Below are 20,024 nucleotides of genomic sequence, written 5' to 3'. Positions count from 1 at the left end.
AAACTCTTTAGTTTTCTGCATCTGTTTAAAATAGTAATTTTATAGCTACACATTGAAGATTTCTCAATTTTCTTAAAGACATCTTTTATTAATAAAATATCTTCACTGTGGAAGAGTAAAATCACGTATTTAATTCCATTAAGAAATACAAAAACATATGTGAGACATCTGCTGTCAGATTTCTATTCTGTTCCCATTGTGACAAACCAACCTGGCATGTATTCTATTTTAGTTAAAAGAAAGTTCAGTCATGAACCTGTATCAAAGGGCACAAACGATTTAGACCTCTAAGTTTAAAAGTCAATTCAGCTGACTATTTTAACGTAAAGATCTAAAGGTAATGAGTTCTGTGTCCAGGATCATTCAGAGCATCTCAGTTAGGGTAAGGACAGATATTTCAAATTTTCTCCCAGATAAGGCTGAAGGCTGTTTTGATTCAGAAACCTGTTATTACACTTGACTCATCCTAGAGCAAATTCAAACTTCAAATACTGCTACTCTGATTAATTTGGAGTTATATTGGTACAAACAATCACCCTTGTGGGATAACTCATAGTTGGAATGAATGCCAAAGGTGAATGCATAAACAATATTCACACAGGCATTCATCCCAGTGTATTCAGTTCTGCTGAAAGTGGCCTCTGCCCAAACATATACACCATGCATCAGGCATCTATTTGTATTTCTGCTGTGCAAGTTGTAACGTATTAAATACCAAACTTAATTAAACTGGCATGCATTTTAATTGTTTTCCACTAGATGTTGAAATTTAATAGCTTTGTCCTTTTATTCTATTTCACCTAAAACACTTATCACTATTTGAATTTGAGATTACATTTGCTGACAGTTCAGTTCTTTGGTGGAAGGAGACTGGTTTTAATTGGTACCAAGTTTCCTGCTGTTTCCTCTTCATTATGACAGGTCACTATGTCAAAAAAACAGGAAGACACCAAAGAATAGAATTAATGCTAAATTAATCCCAAACATTGAGATTAATTGGAAACACTATCTACTCACCATTGTTCCTTTACACACTCCTGTTTTACTTTTCTTCATCTTATAAGCTAGTAAACAAAGTTGGGCTTGCTCAGCAACTTTTCTATGATTGGAAAAGATGCAAGAAATGTAAAAGGGTTAAGTGGTTAAATAATTAGCTTTTTTAAATTGCTGCACATAAAAATAAATCAAGTCTCTCTGTATCCCTTATACTTAATGGCAAGAAAAATAATTAGATGATAAAAATAAATGAGAAAACCAGAGTTTCCCAATTTGGGAAGTTGATTCCTTAGAGGACTCAAAATGTAATTCAGAGGAAGATGCTGGAGAGTCCTGCTCAATGCTGGCCAGTTGGATTGTTCACAAATTGAATGATTTGTTTAATTTTTGCTGAAAATTGTTCTACCGGTTCCCACCAAACCAAAAAAGCATAGGAAAATATTCTGATACATTAGAAGAAGGAGCTTTACTCATTCTGCTAATGCCTAACAACATTACAAAGGTTGCCTTCCACAGCAGAAAAAAAAAAGCTGGGCTCTTTTGCCCTCAGAAACCATAGACATGCAGAATTGCTATCTTGACCAGTCATTTCAGTTCCCTCTTATGTTCCTTTAATATGGACACTGAAACTGAAGTCATGGCCAAAACAAACTGAATGTGCTCTCCACTTGTCTTTTAAAACTCCCTCCTCCTTCTTCTTCAGCATACCAAAGAACTATGCAATACAGGATCTTGTTTAAAATCTGTTAGTTATTCTGGATACACTTCAAATGGTAGGAAATCCAGTTTTCTGCACTCCAGTTTCAGCTCTTCACTCTCCTTTTATGTAGTAAAACTAGAAACTCATAAGATGGTAAATTTTTGCCTTAATTTTCTTATGTATTTAAGAAAATTAGTTCCAACATTAGTTCCTAAGCACTGAGATCCTATTGAGGATCTTAAGAAAGCAACTTGGTCCCCTCTTTCTAGCAAAATTTATGGAAAACTTCCAGTGAGCTTATAGATTCTCATAAGCGAATGCTTAGGATCCTTGTCAGTTAGAGTTTAGCTCTTTGGTTTCATCTGAAGACTTCAACTTGAATTGTAAATGTTAAAAAAAAAATTACTCCAAAAAATTTGGCTTATTTTTATCCTTGTGAGACTGGCTGATAATTTATTCTCTCTTCTTGAAAGCTTGCTTTCTATTTTGAATTTCCTTGAAAGCAGCATCCAATATTAAATTCATTTAAGGAACTAATTTTCATCATGTTCACGAACAAATTAGGCTGGAGGACTTGTAGAAATGGTAACATAAGAGCAGATATCCAAGCCCTCTTCCCATTAAATTACTGAAATAATTTTTTAAAAATTTGGAAAATATCCTATATGAGCACTAAAGTCACTAGGGAATAGTGACAGCTGAGAGGCAGAAGCTTTGAGGAATTTGTGGCTAAAATGCAGACAAATCCACATTAAAGGACATCTCTAAGAGTCTATAATCACAGCCCCTCTTCCTAAGCCAGCTGTGGAATGTACAAAACCCCAGCCAACTGCCCCAACAACCCTTCCTTGGAGGCATGGGTTGTGGCAGTCAGAGCTAACAGGAGAGAGGGAGACTTTGCAATGGAAGCCCTCCACCCCTGTACCATATAGCTGAGAAGGGATTGGAAACACAAACAGAAACCCAGCAGTGCTGTGGTATCTCTCCCAGTTATGTACTCAAATGGCCGGCTCATCCTGATATAGGGAAGTTTCTTTTCAACCAAAGTTTCCCTCTTGATATATAGCAGGAAGGGCTAAAGGTGAGGGAGGCTTTGGAGAAACAGGTATGTCTTCTTTAAACACAAAGCAGCCAAAGACAGCAGTGTTGAGGAAAGGAAATACGTACAAACTCACCAGACAGAGACCACCTATGGGTGGCAGGACTCTTCTCTAACCCAGCCTCTCACTTAGAGTGGGCTTACCCTGGCAAGAGTGTTCAATTTTCTAAACTGGTAGGGTTTACTGGGGGAAGAAGGCCCCAAAGGGACAGAGCTCTTCTCCAAGTTGGCTGAAGTTGCAAAAAAGAAAATCAGACAAACCCAAATTATGAACCTGGACTAGTGGCCATGAAAAATGAAAGACAAAGGGGAGTAGGAGGGAGGGAGCCGATCTCCTAAGCGATATTTTCAACAAATAGAACTTTTACCATGATGATGTTCTAAATGTCCCACTAAAACAGTCTAAGAAGATTCTATCACACTTCTGTGGTAGTAGATGAATCAGCCCTGCTGATTCAGATGAATCATTCAGATGAATCAGCTAAATAGGGAAAACAAATCCATAATGGTACCTATAAAAATATACTTCAACTAAAAGAAAAAATAAGCATATTACTCAACAGCAGAAGAGCATGCTTAAAGAAATGATTTGCTAGAACCATTTGTGTTCTAGAAATTAATCTTAGACCTCACGTGCCTTGTGCTGACAAAGGAAGTTTTCATAGGTACTCTTTGAAACAGATTAATGATTAAATTAGAAAACAGTCTGAAATTAAGAAGGAAATTAAGAAGTTAAGAAAAATAATGCCAGGTAACATAATTCCACAGCAAAATATAAAACAGAATTAAGCTCTGAGACTTCATACTATACTACAAAGCTACAATAATCAAAACAGTATGGTACTGGCACAGAAACAGACGCAGATTAATGGAACAGGATACAAAGTCCAGAAACAAACCCACGTATCTATGGTCAATTAATCTGTGACAAAAGAAGCACGAATATACAATGGAGAAAAGACAGTCTCTTCAATAAGTGGTGCTGTGGCTGGACAGCTACATGTAAAAGAAGGATATTAGAACACTCTCTAACACCATATACAAAAACAAACTCAAAATGGATTAAAGACCTAAATGTAAGACCGGATATTATAAAACTTCTAGAGGAAAACAAAGGCAGAACACACTTTGTTATAAATCACAGCAATATTATTTTGGATCTGTCTCCTAGAGTAATGGAAACAAAAGCAAAAGAAACAAATGGGATCCAATTAAACTTAAGAGCTTTTGCATAGCAAAGGAAATCATAAGCGAAATTAAAAGACAACTTGGGGAATGGGAGAAAATATTTGCAAATGATGTTACTGACAGGAACTAATTTCCTCCAAAAGATACAAACAGCTCATACAGCTCAGTATTGACAAAACAAACTGGGCAGAAGAGAAGAAGACATACAGATGGCCAAGAGGCACATGAAAAGATGCTCAACATCACTAATTATCAGAGCAATGCAAATCAAAACTACAATGAGGTATCACCTGACATCAGTTAGAATGGCCATCATTAACAAGTCTACAAATAATAAATGCTGGAGAGGGTGTGGAAAAAAGGGAACTCTCCTATACAGTTGGTGGGAATGTAAATTGGTGTAGCCACTATGGAGAACAGTATGGAGCTTCCTTAAAAAGCTAAAATACGTTACCATATGAACCAGCAATCCCACTCCCGGGCATATATCCAGAGAAAACTAATTTGAAAAGATACATGCACCCCAATATTCATTGCAGCGTTATTTACAATAGCCAAGATGTGGAAGCAACCTAAGTATCCATTGACAGATGAATGGATAAAGAAGATGTGGTACATATACACAATGGAATATTACTCAGCCATAAAAAGGAATGAAACTGGGTCATTTGTAGAGACGTGGATGGATCCAGAGACTGTCATACAGAGTGAAGTAAGTCAGAAAGAGCAAAAGAAATATCGTATATTAACACATATATGTGGAACCTAGAAAAATGGTACAGATGAACCGGTCTGCAGGGCAGAAATAGAGACACAGATGTAGAGAACAAACGTATGGACACCAAGAGGGGAAAGGGGCGGGGTGAGGGGTGGTGGTATGATGAATTGGGAGATTGGGATTGACATATATACACTAATATGTATAAAATGGATAAATAATAAGAACCTGCTGTATAAAAAAATAAATAAAATTCTAAATTTAAAAATAAATAAATAAATACATTTATCTCTACTAAAAAAAAAAAAAAAAAAAGATTCTTGTCCCTTAGGAAAAGAGTTTCTTTAAACATCCTAAGGAAACAGTGTGATTAGTTTTCTAATATATTATATGCAACATGCTTTGGAGACACAGAAAAGAAAGAGGCTAAGCTTACCTCAAGGAGTTGAGATGACTTCACAGAGGTTGTATATTCCTTACTATATCGAAAACTTAAATCTTGCCAAAGACATTTTCTCAACATCCTTAGTCATGGTTCTGACTCTTTTTGGTATTACCTACTGTTCAGCAGTATCAGTACTGTAATGAAAAGCTAAGGTATATATGCTTCCCAAAGCCAGGCACTCCCTTCTGTGTGATGAAAATGGCCTTTCTCAGATACAAGCACTTTCAATTCCCAACTGTTCACAGTGTTGTTCAGGATATTTTTTAAAACTGGAAATACAATTACTTTCCTGTAAATCCAAAGCCTAAAACCCTCTCCTACCACTCCTTTCTGGCCAATCATCTCCTAAACAAATCTGATATTTTGTGTATTCTGGTGAAATTATATAAGCCAAATAAGAATGTATATGGCCTACGTAAGAATGGAAGTAGTTCTTAACTAAGTATAGCATAATCATATGACACTATTTTTATCCCATAAACTTATATAAAATGTTTCAAAGTAACTAACTGGATATTGATAGATAGCACTTTTCCAACTCTCCTCGTTTAATAAGTCAATGATAATCATTATTCATCCACCAAACATTTATTACCTAACATGTGCCAAGCACAGTGTTAGGAATCCTAATAGGATAGGAATAAGAGGGAAGTCTAAGTACTTCGTGAGCTCAAACTCCAATAGTTCATTTTCAGTTTACATGGATGACTATGAAATTCAAATGTTTTCACTTACATTTCTTAAGACATTGAAAAATATTTGGCCAGGTATCCCACTGTATTTGATACTTTTACTTGCTCATGTTCTGTTTTGTTTCAGAAAATATTTGTATTTACTATTTTCATTTTGCCTGCTATAGTTAACCGTTCCATGTCTTCACAATAAAATCTTTATGGCATTAACCTAGTATCTGCTACTTTGTTGACAGCAATGCTATTACAAAACTGTGGACCCTAAAGAGAAAGTACTCTTCAATAAATTATAAATGATAATAATAAAAACCCAAGCCTTGTTATAAAAAGTAAGAGAATATGGTTCAAAATAAGGGCTTAATGTGGCCATTCATTAAAGTTACGATGTTACTAAAAATACTAAATGTTATTTAGAAGAGGCCAAAAAACTATTGCCTTTGAGAAAACCAGAACTTCAGAGAAGAAAAATACTCACTAAGGTAACTGAAAACAATGAGTAATTTAAAAATCTATCCTGTAATTTCTTTAAGAATAATATAGTAGTTTATGGAAAAGGTTAAAAAAAATAAAGTATGAATTACAGATTTTTTTATAGAGGTAGTCTGTAGCAGTGGGTAGAGAACCACTATGTGTTCAGAGGACTTGAGAGGCAGCAGTGCCAAGTAATTCATCGCTTCACGCTGAAGCAGTCACCTCGCCTCTCAGAAGACTCAGGCTGCTCAAAGGCAAGGGTTAGGAAAACAGAATCAATCATTTGATTTTCATATTAGTTTCAGCATCAGCTATCCATTAAGTAAGAGTCGTATATGTTATGTGTCCACAGTTTTTGCAGGCTTTCTGGAAAAATGAAGTTTGAAGAGATAGCTATGTAGGGACTTATTCATTTATATTTATGAGTCAGGGAACCAGTTCACTGGACATTTACCTATGTTTACAAAAGGTCAAGGAAGAAAGAAGTTGGGAGTGGATGTTATCTCACAAAATATGCAGTAATTTCTATGGTCACATAAATCTGGAGGGCAGGAGATGGTAATCTATAGATTCTGGATGAAGATGCCCTGTTAATGATACCATATTTAACTATATTGGCAGGAATTCAACTCTAGCCCCAACTTGGAGGTGACCTTCCATTGCTTTATAGTTTGCTTTGTAAAATCCGTAAGTAGTTCTAAAACCTTCTCAGTGAAATGAAGTTTTTCTTTAAAAAAGCTCACAAATAAGAAATACCCCACTTTACGTGCCTGGTTTAAATATTATCAACTGATAATTTTATTTACTAAAAGCTACTGAGCATTACAATGGGAACAAAAATAAGCATTGCACCAACGCGCCCACAATTTATCATTTAAAAAACACCTTTTTGCCTCATAGCTATTGTGTTGTTTACTGTCAATGCATGAAAATATAGTCTTAGACTTTCCATAACATTTTTAGGAAATACTTTACATTAAACAATAGGGCAAATGAGATGTATAAGTGTGACCACTTCAATAGGAAAATACCCCTTCTCAATTAAATATCTGAAGGGAAAATGGTGCCTTTTTTGAGGAAGAGATAATTTTATTTTCAAGGGCAGTTCATCCAACTTTTAAAAATATATCAAATATAATGTTCTAAATTAAACTCTTGATTTGCAAGTAGTTAAATGATTCAGCTAAATAATTGAATTTAAAGAAGAATTTAATTCTTCTCACTCTCCTGGGGTAGAAGGATTCAACAACAAAGATCTTAATCATAGTGTTATCAAGTGTCTCAAGTCATAATTATCTCATGAACATAAAACTTAGAGCCTGAACATAAAACAAAACATAAGCAACTGAGTAAAGTCAAACTTCTTTTTCATTTTGATGAAAAGTATGACCTAGGTATTATATGTTTATATTCAGAGCAGACAAATGGTTTCTGACCTACTGACCAGCAGGAAGCAGTGTGTCCAGACAGGGAGGAAAATGGAAAATGGTTAAAGAGTAGGAGGGAGGAAATGAGAATTAAGTGGAAAGGTAATTAGGGGTTGAATGAACATATAACAAGTAGAGACATAGCAGATTTTTTAAAATTAATATACCTTTTCCTACATTCACAAAATAAAAGTATTGAAGGAATTTTCAAAATAGAAATAACTGATGAACTGAGGCTCAGAGAAACAACAGTGGAAGTTTAAAGCTTACTTTTTTTTTTCCTGATGTCTTCTAAAAACAAATTCACAGTTTTTCATATCAATGTCCACTGTGCTATCATTCTGACCTTTGTATTCTAATGTGACTTAAACCACACCACCTTGGGTTTAAATGATCTACTATCAAGAGTATTATCTGCTATACCTGATAAACTAGCTAAATGGAAAATCAGTCTACCAATGGGTCAAAGATGATAAATACATTATCTGCAGAACCTACAGGAAAGTGTTTTCTCTCTCCTTCAGTAAAGGCAAAAGTAACCACAAATTCAGGAGTGAGACAATTGCTTCTACATGTCCAAGCCTACCTTCTAATATGGGGTCCCCAACCCCCGGGCTGCACAGCAGGAGGTGAGTGGCGGGCAAGTGAGCAAAGCTTCATCATCTGCAGCTCCCCATTGCTCCCCATCACTCGCATTACTGCCTGAACCACCCCACACCACCCCATCAGTGGAAAAATTGTCTTCCACGAATCTGGTCCCTGGCGCCTAAAAGGTTGGGGACCGCTGTTCTAATACACCCTTAAGTTCATGGTTCATCACTGTGTCCAACTCACTTAAAATGATTCCAGTAAGGCCTGCCAGTTCAGAGTTGCCCCCCCTTTTGGGGGAGGAGGGTAGAGTGAATCTTAATCTTCTTCAGCTGCCTATCTTGATACAGAACCTCCAGTCCATGGGAACCATCTAATTATACCACCAGTTGTAAATATAAAAGGCTAGCTTTTAAAGTTTTAAAAGTATGGTGTTATGTAATGAAAGTAGATTCTTTTCTCCTATCTAGTAAGATGTACAATGCCTCTACTTTCCAGAGGAGAAAGTTTAAAACAGAGAAAATAAAAGACATCACAAATGAGAGTTGTTCTAAGTTTTAGTTAAGACTTTAAAAATATATATAGGGGCTTCCCTGGTGGCACAGTGGTTAAGAATCTGCCTGCCAATGTAGGGGACACAGGTTCAATCACTGGTCTGGGAAGATCCCACATGCCATGGAGCAACTAAGCCCATGCACCACAACTACTGAGCCCGCGTGCCACAACTACTGAAGCCCATGCGCCTAGAGCCTGTGCTCCGCAACGAAAAGCCACCGCAATGAGAAGCCCGTGCACCGCGATGAAGAGCAGCCTCCGCTCGCCCAACTAGAGAAAGTCCACACATAGCAACGAAGACCCAATGCGGCCAAAAATAAATAAACTTATTAAAAATATATATATATATATACACACACACGTAAATATATATGACTTGTTCTCTCAAAGATCATCCAATTTTTTAAAAGAAATTTTATCAACATTATAATCAGTAATATCAAAGAAAATGCAGAGGTCATGCTTATAAAAGTTACAGAGGAAATGAAAGAGAGAAGGAAGCATAAACATAAATAGAATAAAAAATAAATAGAATGAAGAAAGATTTTCATAAACTTGCCTAGGCTTAAAGGAGGGACTAAAAATAACAAGATGCAATTTACTAAATTAAATGTTAAAATTTTCAACATTGATTTAGAAAATCACAGTCCCAAAGTAAGGATGAAAGAGATTTGGTTTATCAGCTGCTTGTGTGAAAAAAAAGACAAGGAATCTTACACTGCAACTTTAATGTGTGGCCTTGTGGCAAGAAAGCCAAGTGTGTTTTGGGGTCATATGAATAGATGTGCAGTGTCCAGAAAACTAGGAGAAGAGACGTATGATGACCTGATCACAACTATTTAAAATACCAAACACCAAACTTTAATATTTAAACGACCATTACATAACACAGGGATCCAACATTCTTCAATAAATGCTGATTTTACCTTAACAGGATACGAAACAGTTAGAACATTCCAAAAAGGTACTCAATCACTGCATTCCCCATTATTAGAAAAATCCAATCTAGAATAGTCTTTTGTAGAAAGGTAGTAAAGAAGATTCCAGCATGGCATGAAAAGGGAATAATTTTTTTTTAAGTTTTAAAATTTATAACTTTTCTTCAGTTATAGCAATTATCTAAACATTTATTTTCTCATAAAATATGGAAACTGCCCCTTTTAACTCCTGGCCACTTTTCTCCCCATATCTCCTCCTTCTGCCTTCGTTACAGCCCTCAATAAACGTTTGAAGTAGGCATTTTATGATATATTCCAGTTGTATGACACATATTAATGAAGAGAAGTATCTTCTACAGCACTAAGAAAAATTAAACTAAGTTTAAAAAAATTTTTGATATTAAGTTATCTTCCTTTCTATAGGATGAAAACCCCTTCACTCAATCAAAACATTATTTATTAAATACTTACTATGCATTAGGCATTCAGATGTGCCTTCCTCCCTTGCTACTGCAGGAAAATTACTAACTGAATAATCATTATACTAAGTTCTATTTTAAAAATGTCTTTAAAAGACTCATTTTGAGAAGGTAGAACTTTTGAAAAAATGGAAAGGGACAACTAAAGTACAACTAAAATACAAATACAAAAAAAATAAAAAATAAAACCCCACCTATCTTTTAACTTTAAAAAAGTATATAACAACAAAACAAAAAGACAACCTACAGATGGGAGAAGATATTTGCAAATGATACTACCGACAATGGACTAATTTCCAAAATATACAAACAGCTCATACAGCTTAATATATTAAAAAAAAAAAAAAAATCAATGACAACTTATGGAATGGGAGAAAATATTTGCAATGTTACTGACAGGAATTAATTTCCTCCCAAATATACAAATAGCTCATACAGCTCAGTATGTATCAAAAATAAATAAATAAATAAATAACTGGGCATAAGACTTAAATAGACATTTCTCCAAAGAAGACATACAGATGGCCAAGAGGCACATGAAAAGATGCTCAACATCACTAATTATCAGAGAAATGCAAATCAAAACTACAATGAGGTATCACCTGACATCAGTTAAAATGGCCATCATTAAAAAGTCTACAAATAATAAATGCTGGAGAGGGTGTGGAGAAAAGGGAACCCTCCTACACGGTTCGTGGGAATGTAAATTGGTGTAGCCACTATGAAGAACAGTATGGAGCTTCCTTAAAGCTAAAAATGGTTACCATATGAACCAGCAACCCCAATCCTGGGCATATATCCAGAGAAAACTCTACTTCCAAAAGATACATGCATCCCAATGTCCATTTTTTTTTAATGGGAAAACAATCGTTTTTTTTAACATCTTTATTGGAGTATAATTGCTTTACAATGTAGTATCAGTTTCTGCTGTATAACATAGTGAATCAGCTATACATATACATACATCCCCCATCTCCTCCCTCTTGCGCCTCCCTCCCACCCTCCCTATCCCACCCCTCTAGGTGGTCACAAACCACCCAGCTGATCTCCCTGTGCTATGCAGCTGCTTCCCTCTAGCTATCTATTTTACATTTGGTAGTGTACACATGTCAATGCTACACTTTCACTTCATCCCAGCTTACCCTTCCCCCTCCCCGTGTCCTCAAGTCCATTCTCTACCTGAATCTTTATTTCTGTCCTGCCCCTAGGTTCATCAGAACCGTTTTTTTTAATATTCCATATATATGAGTAGAATCTGTCATACAAAGTGAATTAAGTCAGAAAGAGAAAAACAAACACATCCTAATGTTCATTGCAGCACTATTTACAATAGCCAAGATGTGGAAGCAACCTAAGTATTTATCAACAGATGAATGGATAAAGAAAATGTGGTACATATTGGGTTGGCCAAAGAGTTCGTTTGGTTTTACGTAAAAATAAAAGACACATTTTTCATTTTCACCAAGAATTTTACTGAACACTGTATTCACTAACCCAACAAACTTTTTGGCTAACCCAATATATACAATGGAATACTACTTAGCTATAAAAAAAAAGGAATGAAATAATGCCATTTGCAGCAACATGGATGGACCTAGAGATTGAGAAAGACAAATATATATGATATCTTGTGGAATCTAAAAAAATGACACAAATGAACTTATTTACAAAACAGAAATAGACTCACAGACATAGAAAACAAACTTATGCTTACCAAAGGGGAAGGGGGGGGTGATAAATTAGAAATTTGGGATTAACAGATATACACAACTATATATAAAATAAACAACAAGGACCTACTGTACAGCACAGGGGATTATATTCAATATCTTCTAACAACCTATAATGGAAAAGAATTTGAAAAATAATATATATGTGTGTTTGTGTGTGTGTGTAACTGACTTTGCTGTACACCTGAAACTAACATAACATTATCAATTAACTATACTTCAAATTTTAAAATGGTTTTTTAAATAGTATGAAACTGAATAAAGGAAAAAAATCTTTTTGAGACCATCTGGTTTTATACATTAAAGAAATATATATATCAAAAGGCTAAACATTTTTTTGTTTTAAATGAAATACATTAAAAATTCCGAAGTATTCAATCCTGCATTTGATGTGGGAAGTTTATTTACCCTCCTCTGAAGCTATGGACTTTAATAATCACGTCACTGTTTGGTTAGGGAACCTGGAGCTCAGAGGTCTTTCCTGAAATGCTCTCTAGAGATCCAGCATATTGATTTAGCCCTGTAAGCTTGCATACACTCCCAGTTATGTCCTCGTAACATCGCAAGGCACCTAGACAGCACTGCCAAACACATGGCTTCCCACAAGGGCCTACGTTCTAAAGTACACTGACCAATCTTTCTCCTTTCACCTGAGAGTGAAAAACAGAACAAAACAAAAAACTGCTAGGTCAGAAAAATCTATCGTCAACTAAACTTTCTGGAATTTTCAAAAAATTTCCTGCATTCATGTCTCAACAAACAAGGTCTTGAGTGTGTTTATTCATTAAAATTATCACCCAATAGACACCATATATTATCCATAACAGCTTTCAAATTTCTCTTCCTATAGTGAAGCATTTATGTTCAGCAATACTACTGGAATTAGAATATCCCTAAAGTCTCCCAAAACAGCCAACAAAAGCACAAATCCCAATTGTAATCAATTTATTTTGGGTAGGACACTTTAGGGGAAAAAAATACAAGCATCAAATATTACTTTTACAAATGTTAGTTACAACTGAGTATCTCTGAGATTCAAGCTCTGAAATAAGGTAATTTTGTATACAAGATTATCATGTCTAGACACTGTAAGTTCCAACTTCTTACCTTCTCAGTTCCTCCCACACCCCACCCCCACTTAATGGGCAGGTGCTGAATCTATTTTAAGAAGGAGCCAGAGGGGACAAGGAAGAACAGAAGATATGATCACAAAGTGAATTCCTTCTTTTGAAGAGTGTGATTAAGTGCCTACTATGTAACCAAACACTGTGCAAGATGTTAGGAATGGGAGATAAGATACAGCCTTTGTCCTAGGGATTTCAGAGAAGACAGGCACACAGGACTACAGTAAGTGTGATGTCTGAGGGACAATAAATGCCACATATGTGAGGTTTTGCTGATGAGAAACCTGAGCTGGGGCTCTATGGCAAAAGGACATTTAACCAGGAGAGGAACAAGTACAAAGACTTGAATGTGTGAAATATAATGTTATGTTCAAGGCCTATAGTTAGGAATAATTATACCACACAATCTGAGGGACAGTCAATATGGTGACAAGGAGGTTGAAGAGTAATCAAGAGCCAGATCAGGAATATTAAATACCGAGTTTGATCTACTTCCTACAGGCCAATGGTTTTCCAAACTGAGTTCTTTAGATAGCAAGAGTTCACAGAGCTGTTCAGGGCCACACTGGCTGAAAAGGGGATAGGTAGGTGGCCCTATGACTCCCCACATTGTATCCATTTCTGCACTGACCAGATGAACTTCATTTTAATTGTAAAAACTTTGCAAGGAAGGTGGGGTAGGGGGTGGTGCTTCCACTGCTTTAACAAAGTTCAATGATAGGTATCCATCAAAGGGTATTAAGAAGGGAGTATACATGGTTATATTTGCATTTAAGAATGAGCATACTAGAGCACTTTAAATTGACCAGCAGGTGGAAAAAAGAATAAAAGTACAGAAGCAGAGGGAACAATTAGGAAATGATTAATTCATGGGGAAAGGAAATTAAGAGTGGTAAGAATGAGTAGAGGTGTGGACAAGCTGGATTTGGGGGCGTGGGTGGAAAAGAAAGTGGTAGAAGTTCCTGCCCAACAAGTTCAATGTTCTCAATGAAGTAAGAAGCAAGCTGGCTGGAAGAATTTAAGGAAAGATGGGTGTGTACAAGTGCAAGTGTGTGTGGGGGGGCATTCAAGATCTGGAAAAGATGGCCAAGGTTGTTTTTTGTTTGTTTATTTTATTTATTTATTTGGCTGTACTGCGTGGCATGTGGAATCTTAGTTCCCCGACCAGGGATTGAACCCATGTACCCTGCAGTGGAAGTGCAGAATCTTAAGCACTGGACCGCTAGGGAAGTCCCTTGTTTTTGCTTTTTAAAGTCCCTTTAAAACCACCACTAAGATTCAAGGACTGTATTGTGTTCTTGGTTGAAAATTACAAAATTGTTATACACATATACAACATTAACTATACGATCATAGACTCTCCCAGAAACCCATTACTTGTTCTCTTAATCTTTTCAACATTAAAAAAGGCAAGAGAACAAATTAATTTCACACTTTGAGGAAAAGGTTTGGTTAGAGTAACATCTGTAATGATGGGTAAACATTTCTAGTGCCTTTAGCTGCACTGCAACTTTCTTTCAGAACACAAAGTGTTTTCACCAAGACTCTTTCATTTATGCTTAAAATATCCTATGAGATCAATAGAGGCAACTGATACTTCACCTTTTGATAGGGAAAATGAAACACAAGAATGGTGAAAATAACTTTCATAGGGTGCAGTCTATTTTAGCATGGCTGACTCGTTCCAAACTCAAATATGTGTCACATGTGGACACGCACTGATGCCAAAAGTGTTATAGTGCTATTTGTGAATTTAGGGACTGCCAAAGTTCTCAGCAGAACCCCATGAGAATGTCAATAGTCTTCTATAATTCACTCTCTTGGGACATAGAGACTGTGAGACCAATCTGGGCCTTATATGCATATAAGACAAGATACCACAGGTAACAAAGATTTTGCTTTCATATGGTTCAGTCATGACTTGTATTATAATGAGGCGTGTATAATGGCGAGAGTAAAGAAGTGTATAGAGAAAGAACTGTAGCACTGCTGTTAATAGAAAAATAAAATTTTCTCTTTTAAGTATACTTCTAACAATTTAGAAAATTACATTTTATTAAAAACAAGAAAATATTTAATAACAAATAGATGGGTAGCAAAAATAATAGTTTGAAGGGTGCAGTTTGAAGACCACTGCCTTGGATGATCTCTAGGGTCTTTTTTTGTTTAAAGTCTTATGACTCAAAGATAAATTGATCAGCCTTGTTAGAACAATGACAATGGATTTCAGTTTATAAGACTGGCCTATAAAGAAGGGATGATTGAAGTCTTAATTTTAAAATGTAGGTAGTGATTTAAATTTGAGATAACAAAGGGCATTTTTCTTCTAAAAAATAAACAGAAAATAGGTACAATGATAGAAATAACTGTTCCATCTCAAACTACTGAAGAGACAGAAAGATGACATTTAAAATCAGGAAACATCAATAATCACTATAGGTGGGAGAATCTAAGCATATAGAATGACCCTCTTCCAGTTTTACCAATGCTTCTTTGACTCTTTCTAAACAACTTAGGTCTGTTTCATGAGAGATGGTAAAAATGTCCACATTAATTAGAAAAATGACTACAAGACAGTGTGAACGGGCAAATCCAAAACTTCTAACTCTATTCTCCCCAAGCAATCTGGCAAAATACAAATCAGTAATATTTCCTACAGATGGCATGGGGAGCGGGGGATGGGGAGCTGTCAATATGGAGATGTGGAGCTAGTCCAGGTTCTGCCAATAACTGATGACATGAACTTAGGGAAGTGATGTAGCATCTCTGGGTACCCTATTTCCTATAATTTCCTATAATGCCAACACTTCATTGGTCAATTTAAAACTTGAAAACTTTGACATTTCTTCTTAATCTCCTATGTGCAATTAGCAGTTAAATCATCATTTTTCTTTAAAATATATCAAATCTCTCTTCCCTTTTCTGCCTTGTCTTTATTATCATAATCCATGTTCTCAACCTCACTCCGAAACCACTGCAACCACCATCTCCCTACTCTTCTCAACTTGTCAAAATAATAATATCACTAGAGACCCGAATTTACTTTGTTACTTACCTGTTCCAGTTGTTCCTCAATATGTGTACAATAGCATGTAATAATCTTTAGACTGGCCTTAGGGTTTTATAAAAATTGACCTCACCTATTTTTCCATCTCCTTTCCCACTACTTGCCAACTCTATACAAGGTTGCCTGCCCTTGCCCTTTTCCTAGTGCACCCCCTGCCCTTAAAGCCAACATCCTTATTTTATTCCATCTCATGCTGTTTCTCCTCCACTTCTGTCACTGGGATGTCATTCCTTATTGTTTATTTGTTTTATGGCTGATGGTGTGAGGCTACATGATTGTGATCTGTATAAAAATAACTTTAGAACTTTTTCTTTGGAGTGTTTTTTTTTTTTTTCCTTTCAGTTTCATTGAGGTATAATGACAAATAAAACTAAAATATATAAGGTATACAATATGATGATTTGATATATACACTGTGAAAGAATTCCCCCCATCAAGTTAATTACTGCCTCCATCACTTGACACATTTAGGGTTTTTTTTGTTTCATTTTGTTTTTTGGTGAGAACATTTAAGTTGTGCTCTCTTAGCAAATTTTAATTATACAACACAGTATTATCAACTATAGTCATCATATTATATATTAGATTTTCAGACTTTATTCATCTTGTAACTGAAGGTTTGTACCCTTTTACCAACTATCCAAATTCTTCCTCTCCTTCAAGATCCAGACCACAAGCTGCCACCTTCCTTCATGAAGTTTTTTCTACCTGTTTTAGTCTAGATGGGCCTTGCCATTCTTTGAACTTCCAAAGTTCTTATCTGTATCACTCACTTGGGTACCTGGGTAAATGTTTATTGGTGATACATGATCAAGCTGTACATGATGTTCTGATTCTCTTTGAATCACCCTGAAAAAACTACTCTAGGGCTTTGCAGTATTTCTCATCTACCTGAAATGCTCTTCCCCCGTGTAACTTTATGGTATGCGTGTATTCCTTTTTCATGTTTTTACTTAAAAAATAATTTTACCCTGAGGTCTTTTCTGACTACTCTATCTTCAATTACTAGCTCACCATGCCTCCAATTTCCTTTTTCTGCCAAAAGTTTTATGCTTAGCACTTCTTGGTATTCTACATACTATACATTTTTATTTATGTCTGTCTCCCACTCTATAAATAAGAGAGAATTTGTTTTCCTCATTAATGCATCCCAGTTCCTAAAGAGTGCTTGGTATTTGACAGGTGGTCAAGAAATACTTTTGGAATGAATTCATTATTAAAAAACTAAAAGCAAGATTAGTAACAGTGATTAATAATAATAAACAAATGCTAATATAAAATTGAGAACTTATTATGTGGTAGGCCCTGCACACATTATCCATATAACATTACATAATTCCATTATTATTTAACTCTGACATATTTTCCTCCTTGCCAAATAAAACAAGGCTTAAAGAGGTTAAATAATTTTCCTAAGAACACACAGCTAATAGACATTATTAAAAATGAGCCCCCGGCTTATTTAGTACTGAAAATAAGTCCTAGGCTGAGCTTATCCAACTGTAAAAAACTAAATACAAAATTAGATTCTATTTTGGATATGAGGGAAGGACTCCTTCGGTAGTTACTTGATAATCTGTTTTTTAAATAACAGCTAATATTTTAATTTCCTGTCCTCTTTTCTTGTTAGTAATTTATTTTATACTTTTCCCTAAACTTTTACTCTTCCTTACTTACTCACTCTTCACCACCAAAAAGAGAAAATCTTCTGACTAATGTTATGACTTCACTAAAGAGATAACAATTCTATCTTAAAAATGTGTCTCAGTTCTCATGTTAAGGCCAAGTACAGAATGAGTAGCCACAGTCCCCACAGTGAGAGGTAAAGCAACCACTAAGGCAGGAGGGGAAAAGCAAAGAATGCTTTATTCAAAATTACCTAAGATTTTCCAGCATGAGAGGGGAAAGAGGAAGTCTATTTTCAGTGACAATGATTACTCTAAAAACATTAACATGTAAGGGGAAAATTTTCATTCTGAGAGTTACTACTGTGCTGAGATCTCTTTCCCTTACACAGTGACTTAAAATTCCCAGGGCAGAGAGGTAATCTAGGCAGATGCACTTGCCCTATGTCTTGAAAATGGCAACATCCAGGGATCATGGGAGTTTAACTGAGGACACACTGGAAAGGATTTCTCAGCACCAGGTCAGTCTCTAAGAAGTATCAAGTGGCAGAGTGGATACTTATATCCCCAGGCATCTGGAGTGAGGGCAGAGATTACAGCTACACAGGCTTTTTAGAAGATTTGTTATGCTGAATATATAAACAAGATTCAATGAAGCTAAAGCTAAATTACCTGCTAAAGAGTTATAGATGAAAAAAAAAAAAAAAAACCTCATTCTTCCTTTTCTCTAGCTAACCTGCATTTTCTTTTCTACAATGCATCCACAATTTAAACTGGTTTACAGTACAGGCAAAGGTATACATAGTAGAATTCATTCTAATGTTCATCTTAAATATTTTGAGGAAAAAGGATACATCAGTTCTCTACTTCTATATGTCTATATAAATGATAGTGATCTGATAAAACAAAAACAAAAACAAAACCCTTAAAAAAAAAACAAAGAAACCCTTTAGGCTGGGACACTCATTAGCAAAACAAATTGATCTTTATTAAGATCAACTGTAAGAACATAATGAAAAAAGTGTCTTTCTGTCGGTACCTCTATTTGTATTTTCAGAAAAATCACATGAAAAAAAAATCACATAGACTCTCCTGAGATCTGTTGTTCTAAACTTTAGTTCTCTGTTCTACGAAGCCAAACTGTCATGAAACCCAGCTGCCTAGGTTCAAGAGGTACTCACTTTCAGACCAGCAAATAACCACAAAATAGCACTTTTTTTAGTCCTCAACAAGATTGAGACAAAGTGGCCATAGGTGATGTAAGAATGGAGAAGAGAAATACTGTGACAAGTGGTTAGAGACAGCACGTTCCTCCATGATTATTATTATATTTGAATGGCTCTTATCTCTCTTTTATTAAAATAGTAAACATTAAGAATCTGATGAAAATCTACCTTTTCTTCAGAGGAAAAAAAAATGTATGTATCAGTACTTAAAAGTTGGCACACAACTTTAGGGGATTCATAGACCTTAAAATCTAAGCCATGCATCCTAAGCATAGATAATAGAGATATTTGAGAGAGCACAGAGTAACTTAGCATTGGAGACTGTAAGAGAGATTGACCATTAAATTGAGAATAAACTTACACTCGCAAACAAGCACCAACTGTCCCCAGTGTCTTACCAGCAGCTCTATCCCTCACTGCGCCTCCTGGGTCATGGCCTGTTGGCTGCTGCTGAGCCCATCTCCTGCTTCCACTCGTGGTAACTCAACAGGAGCAAGGGCAAGTAGACAATCTTGAGAGGGTCTGCTGCTGAATGGTGGCCAGCCTGGAAAAGATACAGTTTGCATATTTTTAAGTTAGCAAAAAGGAACACAGCATGTACATCTGGTATGAAAGCTATTGCATAGCATTTAAAGGTTTTAGATGCCTATAATTGGATATTTCCACTATGCCATTGACTGTGAAAAATACGGGGTTGGAGGATCTTTCTCAAAGCAATGAAAGTCCCAACTGCACCATATTTGTCTAATATTTGTAGAGCAGTTTGCAACATCCAAAGCATCTCTGCTCACGTCAGTTTGTGATCACTTCCTGATTGTGATAATCAATTAGGTTTGAGACCCACTGGCTTGTATTACTTCATCTGTTGAATACAATAGTTCTCAGCCTTGGTTATAGTTATCACCTTGGGTGTAAAGCTGAGGCCTCATGCTCAGAGATTCTGATCTGTTGGCCTA

At 35.8% G+C, this 20,024-nt stretch overlaps 1 protein-coding gene across 3 annotated transcripts in view; it reads right to left on the bottom strand.

Annotated features, from left to right (window-relative positions):
• TET2 (tet methylcytosine dioxygenase 2) overlaps positions 1-20,024 on the bottom strand; it is a 132,197-nt gene that overhangs the window by 65,220 nt on the left and 46,953 nt on the right. For all 3 annotated transcript variants that reach the window (XR_010841123.1, XM_059067430.2, XM_059067433.2), the window contains exon 2: positions 19,467-19,612. The gene's annotated coding sequence lies outside the window, so the exon portion shown is untranslated. The remainder of the gene's footprint in view (positions 1-19,466; positions 19,613-20,024) is intronic.

The sequence above is a fragment of the Kogia breviceps genome, chromosome 6 (assembly GCF_026419965.1).
Source record: "Kogia breviceps isolate mKogBre1 chromosome 6, mKogBre1 haplotype 1, whole genome shotgun sequence".
Classification (NCBI taxonomy): Eukaryota; Metazoa; Chordata; class Mammalia; order Artiodactyla; family Physeteridae; genus Kogia; species Kogia breviceps.
The sequence above is the reverse complement of the archived record's forward strand: the minus strand, read 5'-3'. Positions and strand labels throughout refer to the sequence as shown.